Here is a 9,120-nt window from a genome sequence, read left to right as displayed (position 1 = left end):
TCAAGAAGAATTTAGGATTTACTATTTAAAGAAGCGATTTTGAGTTCAGAAGTGTCCAGTCGGGTTTGAGAAAGTATTGACTAATGGTTCTACTTTTCTACCTGTTCTAAGATTTGTTGACTCTCCCTCCGGACTATTGAAAGGGGTTGAATTGCAGCCATTTCGAAATATTCAAGGATTTCATATTTACAATTTTTTCGAAATTGATTTATTTATATATTGGGCCATGATCTTTCAGATCTGCCCACCATTTCATGAGTTGTTAAAGTTTTATCCCTGTTGCAGAGTCGTCTGCATATCAAACCTGCTTGGGAAAAGTGTTTAGTTCCCTTTCTGATTCTGTGTATGGTTCTGTCTGTTTTACCTGGACTTCCCTGGATTGGGGTATCAGGCTCAGTGCATACAAAGTTCATTGGTATCACCCTCTGTTGTTCCCCACTGAGATAGTATAAGATGATCACTGTTCATATTGGCAACGAAGGCTGCCCCCCCGCCCCCCACAGCAGGGTCAACGGGCCCTTTGTTACGCCACTGCCTCTGGGATGAGAAATATTTAATGAATGGTCTAGCGAATCTTGCAGGGAACAGGCATGTTTTTGAACGTGCAAGGGAAACATATTGAAGCTTTTTTAATCAGATTCACAGAAGTACATGATTAATTTTAGACTTACAAAGTGAATTGCTTTCTATAAGCTAATTACTGAGATTATTTTTACTGAAGTTATTTTTACTGTAGATGGAGCAGCATGGCATGGGAAATGAACCGTTGCACTTATTCATTTTTGCTGCAGCTTTTCTCAATGGCTGTGAAAGTGTTACTCCTCAGTAAGTTCCTATCTTTATTTATCAAGTGTTAAATATGAGCATATAGTCAACATGTTATATAAGCATACCTGAAATCGGTTTAATATTGTATACTGCAGAGTTTTATGATAAATCAACCTAAACATTTTTAATTATCAGATCAGGCGGGAAACATCCTGTCGATACAACTGACCGGGTCATAAAGGCTTCTTCTGAGCCTGAAACTGAACTAAAGGTCGAGTACAGGACGGAATTGAAGCGTGATTCAGCAGGTTCACAGTTCTACAAAAACTGTGAAGAGAGTGTGGAATTGCAAACAAATGAAATGTCCCTGCTACCAGAGAGAGGGAATTTTGTTCAAGCTGAGATTGTCGTGGGATCTTGTAAAGGTATGTGACAATCTATTTATCTATTCCATAAAATGTTAATTAGTAACAGTAAATCACATTAATCACAAATTAAATAACAGTAAATCTGAGCCTCAGCAAGTGTCACAACTTGAAGAATCTGACGATGTGCCAGCTAAGATTTGAGAATTCGTGATTTGTTTTGGCTTAGCTAATTCAATATTAGCATTGCTATTAAAACCAAGCATTCACCTATGTTGGGCTTTTAAGTTCATTATTATGCATCTGCAACTAAAGCTATCTTTTTTTTCACTACTTTGTAGTAAAATACAAATCACCCTTGCAAGATTCCTGCGAATTATGGACAGTCCACAATCCCAGCTTGATCTACAGAAGTTTTATTTTTCAGTTAATTATTATGGACAATGTACATAATTAGAGCTCTGTTCTTTATAATACCTTCCGGGAATTATATCCACCAAAACTCGTGGACACTGAGAGCTGATAATTTGCAGATATAATATCCTGCAAGGGAAGCGAAGGTATTATCAGCATAGACTCAGACTTGCTGGCGGCAAGTTTCAAAACAAATAACACTGGCGTTCTATATATTACACACTATATAATTGTATCATGCGCACGTATCACATTACACCCCTTCCAATCGGAACCGGGAAGTTTTATAATATAATAATAGCGGGGGGGGTGTCACGTCCGTCTATGTCCGCTTGTCTCATAGAATCCAAAAAGGACAGGACATAGGCGGACATAGGCGGACATAGGCGGACATAGACGGACATAGGCGGACATAGGCGGACATAGACGGACATAGGCGGACATAGGCGGACATTAATGGACACCTAAATTGCTAAATAAAATGTTCAATTTTTGCTGTTATAGGGGGATCATGTTTTTTGTCCGTTCGGTACCCTATATTTTCAAAACGGACAAAAAATAGAGCGGACAAAAACGGACAAAAATGGACAAAAACGGACAAAAATGGAAATAACATTTAGATGCTTCCTCCTCCTACTCTTCCTCCTCCTCCCCCTGGGTCTTCCTGATCTTCCTCAGTCCTCTTCCTCCTCCCCTCCTCAGTCCTCCTCCCCTCCTCAGTCCTCCTCCTACTCCTCCTCCTCGTCCTCAGTCCTCCTCATCAGTCCTCAACAGTCCTCCTCCTCCCCAGTCCTCCTCTTCCTCCTGAGTCCTCCTGGGTCCTCCTCCTGGGTCCTCCTCCTCCTCTTCATCCTCCTCCTCTTCCTCCTCAGTCCTCAGTCCTCCTCAGTCCTCCTCCTCATCCTTCTCCTCAGTCCTCCATCCTCCTCCTCAGTCCTCCCCCAGTCCCCCTCCTCCTCCTCCTATTCAGTCCTCCTCCTCCTCCTCCTTCTCAGTCCTCCTCAGTCCTCCTCTTCCTCCTCCTCCTCTTCCCTCTCAGTCATCCTCCTCAGCCATCCTCCTCAGTCCTCCTCAGTCCTCCTCCTCCTGGGTCGTCCTCTTCATCCTCCTCCTCTTCCTCCTCGGTCCTCAGTCCTCCTCCTCCTGGGTCCTCCTCCTCATCCTTCTCATCAGTCCTCCTCCTCCCCAGTCCTCTCCCAGTCCCCCTCCTTCTCCTCCTCCTATTCAGTCCTCCTCCTCCTCCTCCTCCTCAGTTCTCCTCAGTTCTCATTTCTCCTAAGTCCTCCTCCTGAGTCCTCCTCCTGAGTCCTCCTCCTCTTCCTTCTGAGTCCTCCTCCTGAGTCCTCCTCCTCCTCCCTCTCAGTCATCCTTCTCAGCCATCCTCCCCAGCCATCCTCCTCAGCCATCCTCCTCAGTACTCCTCAGTCCTCCTCCTTCTCAGTCATCGTCAGTCCTCCTCCTCAGTCCTCCTCAGTCCTCCTCCTCCTCCTGGGTCCTCCTCCTCCTCCTCCTCCTGGGTCCTCCTGGGTCTTCCTGATCCTCCCCAGTCCTCTTCCTCCTCCCCTCCTCAGTCCTCCTCCTACTCTTCCTCCTCGTCCTCAGTCCTCCTCATCAGTCCTCAACAGTTCTCCTCCTCCCCAGTCCTCCTCCTCCTCCTGGGGCCTTTTCCTGGGTCCTCCTCCTGGGTCCTCCTCCTCCTGGGTCCTCCTTCTCCTCCTCAGTCCCTCTCCTCCTCCTCCTCAGTCCTCTTCCTCCTCTTCCTCCTCCTCCTCCCTCTCAGTCATCCTCCTCAGCCATCCTCCTCAGCCATCCTCCTCAGCCATCCTCCTCAGTCCTCCTCCTTCTCAGTCCTCCTCAGTCCTCCTCCTGAGTCCTCCTCCTCCTGAGTCATCCTCCTCAGTTCTCCTCCTCCTCCTCCTAGGTCCTCCTTCTGGGTCCTCCTCCTCCTCCTCCTCCTGGGTCTTCCTGATCCTTCTCCTCCCTCTCAGTCATCCTCCTCAGTCATCCTCCTCAGTCATCCTCCTCAGCCATCCTCCTCAGCCATCCTCCTCAGTCCTCCTCCTTCTCAGTCCTCCTCAGTCCTCCTCCTGAGTCCTCCTCCTCCTGAGTCATCCTCCTCAGTTCTCCTCCTCCTCCTCCTCCTAGGTCCTCCTTCTGGGTCCTCCTCCTCCTCCTCCTCCTCCTGGGTCTTCCTGATCCTTCTCCTCCCTCTCAGTCATCCTCCTCAGTCATCCTCCTCAGTCATCCTCCTCAGCCATCCTCCTCAGCCATCCTTCTCAGCCATCCTCCTCAGTACCCTTCAGTACTCTTCAGTACTCTTCAGTCCTCAAAATGTTTGTCCGCTAATGTCCACCAATGTCCGCTAATGTCCACCAATGTCCATCCAAGTCCGCCAATGTCCGTCCGGGTCCGCCAATGTCCGTCCGAGTCCGCCAATGTCCGTCCGAGTCCGCCAATGTCCGTCCGAGTCCGCCAATGTCCGTCCGTGTCCGCCAATGTCCCAAAAAACACGTCCGTTGTCTCATAGAATCCAAAAAGGACAGGACATAGGCGGACATAGACGGACATGACACCCCCCCCAATAGCTTGGCTATTGAGTGCTGAGCGCGATAATTCCCGACAGCTTGTTGGAGGGAACGCGCGGGCACGAAATTGCCAAGCTATTATGTATTATGAGTATTGCTGAAAGCACAGTGTAAGGCCTACACGGACCGCCTCTAACTAGCCAATCCCTGTTTACATGCCGTGTAGCAGGGGACTAGAAAGAGCTAAACTAGTAAGCGGGGCATAGCCAATACACTATACTCCCATCATTGAGTATATTACCAACCAGAAGGAAAATTTCCTTGTGTTTGGAATCTACCAAGACGAAAGTTGTACAATCCAGCGAAATTCCGAAGAATCATTCCAGTAGACTAGGCGCATTGCAACCACAGCCACGGAAATACTTATGAGTATTGCTGAAAGCACAGTGTAAGGCCTACACGGACCGCCTCTAACTAGCCAATCCCTGTTTACATGCCGTGTAGCAGGGGACTAGAAAGAGCTAAACTAGTAAGCGGGGCATAGCCAATACACTATACTCCCATCATTGAGTATATTACCAACCAGAAGGAAAATTTCCTTGTGTTTGGAATCTACCAAGACGAAAGTTGTTCCGGTTCCGATTGGAAGGGGTGTAATCCGATACGTGCGCATGATACAATATAGTGTATAATATATAGAACGGGGGGGGGGGGGGGGGGGGGGGGGGGGGGGGGGGGTCAACCTCATTTTACCTCATGAGGCCAGCCAAAAAAGGCAAAATTGGGATGAGGTAAAATGAGGTAAAATGAGGTAAATAAATCTAGTTTTCTAAGCCCTTTTTTAGAGACAAAAAAGGTTTATTCGAAGTCATTATACTATAATTCGAGGCTGTGCATGGTCTCCCATGATATTTAATGGTTTATTAGGGGTGATGTGGTCCCTGGGAAGGGGCATTCCCAGTTTAACCTACTTACTCTCCAAACTTGGGGTAAATAAAACTTCGCATTATAATTATTATTTATGAAAAGAAAATTGAACATTTCAATTTCCATGATCCATTAGGAAATTGTTAATAGCACTTGCTAAGTTTTGTAAAGGAATTAGCAATAACTTTAGTGTCACTTTGGCAGTTGCCAATTTATGGGGATATTTCCGCATTGCATGACATGGACCATTTAAATAATATCTTAGTTTGATATTGCGATTATCGAGTCACTCTGAAACAAATTGTGTCTTACTAGACCAAATGTAAACAACAGTTGTGCATGGAACTGGATTGGATATCTACATGAATTTAGTCGAAATTGCATAGTGAAAGGTCATTTCATAATAAATTACTCATATAAACTTATACTTCATACAATTCTAAGTTCTTATGTACATGTTCAATGTTCATGATTCGCTGTAGAATAAAGGGCGGTTCACAAAACCACTTTTCGTTCAAACAATTAGATATCACCTCTAATTAGTTGCTCTATAGGATCAGGAACAACCAAACAATTTTTTGTGTCTACGGTTTTGTATAATACTGACTTGGGCCACGCCCATATTTTTCACCGATTTTTAACAGGTAAAATTATCTAAATCGTCAATTTAGTCACGAAGGAGTTTGGAAGGAGTTCTAAATGTGTGCTCCTCTAATATAAACAGTAGGAAATGGTTAACTTTAGTCGAGGTTTCAGGTCTCTACAATGTCGGGAAGTTCCTGCAGGAATTTGCGCATTGCGCTGAAGCGCAAGATTCACTGCGCCAAAAGCGAAGGTCGTAGAGACATGAGACCTTGACTAAAGTTAACCATTTCATACCATTGCTATCAGAGTATGCCACTTTCAGAGTCCTGAACACACTCCTACAGCTCTTAATCGTCAATTATATGAATTTTACCTGTTAAAATATACCATCTTTAACTGATATCAATTTAGTTTAAAACACTGTTAGTTTTAAAAAAGAACATATTACTTCACACCAAACTAACGCACAATATGATAATATAAAAAAGGAAGGTTTTCCTTGGATTCCGAATTCAACTTTGATTATATACCTGGCACTGATTATCATTTCTCGATTGTTCTCCATTTTCCAATGCAGTCAGCAAGTTCCAATTTAGGTAGACTAGGTTTTCGAATCTTCATTCTTCATATTATGTTCAGGAGCAGGCCAGAAGGGGTTGTTGCCAGAGGAATATCTTCTTGGAACAAGGAATTAATGAGGTCTTCATTTATTTCTTCATAACTCGTCACTGACAGTCCGGAGAGGATGAGTATTGACGAGATCCACTGATTACTTCATAGCTCGTCATTGATAGGATCAGTATTAAATGAGGTCGAATGATTACTTCATAGCTCGTCACTAACTGGATCAGCATAACATGACTAACAACTAACGAGGTCCAGTGATCTCTTGCTGATACGTCAAAACAAGATCAGTAAATAGCTATAAATATCGAAAAAAATTAGCTTAGAAATTACAGAGTACAAATGCCTTCTTCACAACTAACTCTTTGGCCTCATCTTTTTAAATCACTCATTCCCTCTGAAACAAAATAATGCTTAGGACTAGGAGAAACTTAGTTAACTTCTTGTATAATTCGGTAAGAGGAAAATTCCTTAGTAAGCTAACATTCTTTTGTAGGATGTTACCACTTATCATATCTGTTATCCAGCATAATCCCACAACTAGACCCTCTTATTCTGGAGTCTTGACAATGACAGCAGCAATGTACACTATTTTGATGGTCCAGGTCTCCAAGAAAAATTTCCTCTTTATATTCTCATATTGTGTGTTAGTTTGGTGTGAAGTATTATTTTCTTTTTTAAAACTAACAGTGTTAAACTAAATTGATATTAGTAAAAGATGATATATTTTAACAGGTAAAATTCATACAATTGACGATTAAGAGATATGGGAGTGTGTTCAGGACTCTGAAAGTGGCATAATCTTATAGCAATGGTATGAAATGGTTAAATTTAGTTAAGGTCTCATGTCTCTACGACCTTCGCTTTTGGCGCTGTTAATCTTGCGCTTCAAGCGCAATGCGCAAATTCCTGCAGGAACTTTCCGACATTGTAGAGACCTGTCAAGACCTCGACTAAAGTTAACAATTTCCTACTGTTTATATTAGAGGAGCACACATTTAGAACTCCTTGGCCTTCCATACTCCTTCGTGACTAAATTGACGATTTAGAGAATTTTACCTGTTAAAAATTTTTGCCGAAATTTACCTCATTTTACCTCATGAGGCCAGCCACAAAAGGAAAAATTGGGATGAGGTAAAATGAGGTAAAATGAGGTTGACCCCCCCCAGAACGCCAGTGTTATTTGTTTTACAACTTGCCGCCAGCCAGTCTGAGTCTATAATGCTGATAATACCTTGGCTTCCCTTGCGGGAAAAATGTGCAAATTATCAGCTCTCAGTGTACGAGACTTTTAGTGGATATAATTCCCGGAAGGTATTATAACCTATGGTACCTTCACTTTTTCGTGCCCGCGCGTTCCCTCTAGAAAGCTGTCGGGAATTATCGCGCTCAGCACTCAGAAGCGAAGGTATTATAGTATTATAATTCTTAACATTGATTTATTCTACAGGTTTATGTTTAAACGTATACAACACAACGTTTCTCAGAGATGGTATTCGAATGTCTAAGGACAGCATTCTTTCCATCGTGCTGAAACCAAGACCAATGGCTAATGCGTCTGCGCAACTTGAAAACATGACTGTTTCCATCACAGTTCAGTTTATTGACGCTACAACTGCTAATGTTACCCTGAGAGTCAAAGCAACTAATGACGAAACCAAATGGAATGAGACCCATGTCTTATTACAGATACCTGAGCTTTATCTGGTGTCTGCATTTGGCCTAAGACCTCGCCAATATGAATCTGGGGTGAATTGTACTGATCAACTGACCCTCCTCAACTTAGGAATGGATACACCTGGTCTTTCAAAAATTGTGATTTGGATTATATCAGTATCGCTAACACTCACGGTGGTTGGAATAACTTTGCTTTGTTATTTTGGGCGTCGATATTTCGAGTGTCTTGTTTATAAGGTCGTTACGGACTCTACTGAGGTTTAAACACCATTCTAGTTCAGATAACATAAAATTATATCCACTTTTATCAGATAGTTGTCTGTTGTATGATCAATTTGGGCATCAAACATGAGATCTGTTAGTCTGATTCCATTTATTTGGTTGTAACAAACTTAAATTATGATATTTTTTATATACCTCTCATACCATTCATCTCCGAAAACTCTTTCTAGTCATCTTTTATCATTTCTTTTCTTGATATGATATTTAGAATACTAATTTCTTAATGTTTCATGAATATAATGAGGATTGAGGAATGAGGAGCCATTCTCTTCATGTGTATATTTGTGGAATACTGTATAAGAGGGATCAGAATATTGTGAACAAGAATTTTTTCCCGATCCATGACTTGTGCCGAAGGCACAAAAGAGTCAAGGACAAGGGTTAGCGATCAAGGTTTTTTTTTGTATATGGTAGCTTGCGACCGTGCGTGCGTACGTGCCCTCGCCCCGGCCCAGTCTAGTTATCGCCCACGTGTCTGCCTGCGCAAAGTTATTTTGCGCGATCATCTGAATTAAACAATTGTTGGCGCGCGGTGCTGAAATGTTCAAGTACATTGTTAATTTCACCATGTACGCATCCCGCTAGGGACAAATTGATAGCATAATTGTATTATTATTTTGAGTTAGTATTACTATTTTGCACAAATCCGTGTCAGGTTGCATAAATAATAAACATATGGTTACATAGAAATATACACGATTTTCAAATTCAATATAGAATTATATCAACTGGGCGGCGCTCGGCCTGTCACTCCGCCATATCTGCATGCTTATAAACCGCAAAGACTGGGGTCCCCAGGTGCAGTATGGAATATGATAAAATACTTCATCCCGGATCGGGAAATTGAGCGGCCATCCACAAAAGAAAAGCGGCCGCATTTCTTGTTTTATTGGTTAACTTGTTTGTTTTTAATTAATTGCTCCGGTATCAAACGATTCAGTTAAGTTTTATTT

At 42.8% G+C, this 9,120-nt stretch overlaps 1 long non-coding RNA gene across 1 annotated transcript; it reads left to right on the top strand.

The window, feature by feature from the left end:
* The first annotated feature begins 734 nt into the window (after positions 1-734).
* Positions 735-8,687, top strand: LOC134822915 (uncharacterized). Its single transcript, XR_010161235.1, has 3 exons — positions 735-825; positions 964-1,193; positions 7,659-8,687. It is a non-coding gene; the product is annotated as an uncharacterized LOC134822915 (long non-coding RNA).
* Positions 8,688-9,120: the final 433 nt, after the last annotated feature.

This window comes from Bolinopsis microptera, chromosome 11, assembly GCF_026151205.1.
Source record: "Bolinopsis microptera isolate Bmic1 chromosome 11, MBARI_Bmic_1.0, whole genome shotgun sequence".
NCBI classification, from domain to species: Eukaryota; Metazoa; Ctenophora; class Tentaculata; order Lobata; family Bolinopsidae; genus Bolinopsis; species Bolinopsis microptera.
The sequence above is the reverse complement of the archived record's forward strand: the minus strand, read 5'-3'. Positions and strand labels throughout refer to the sequence as shown.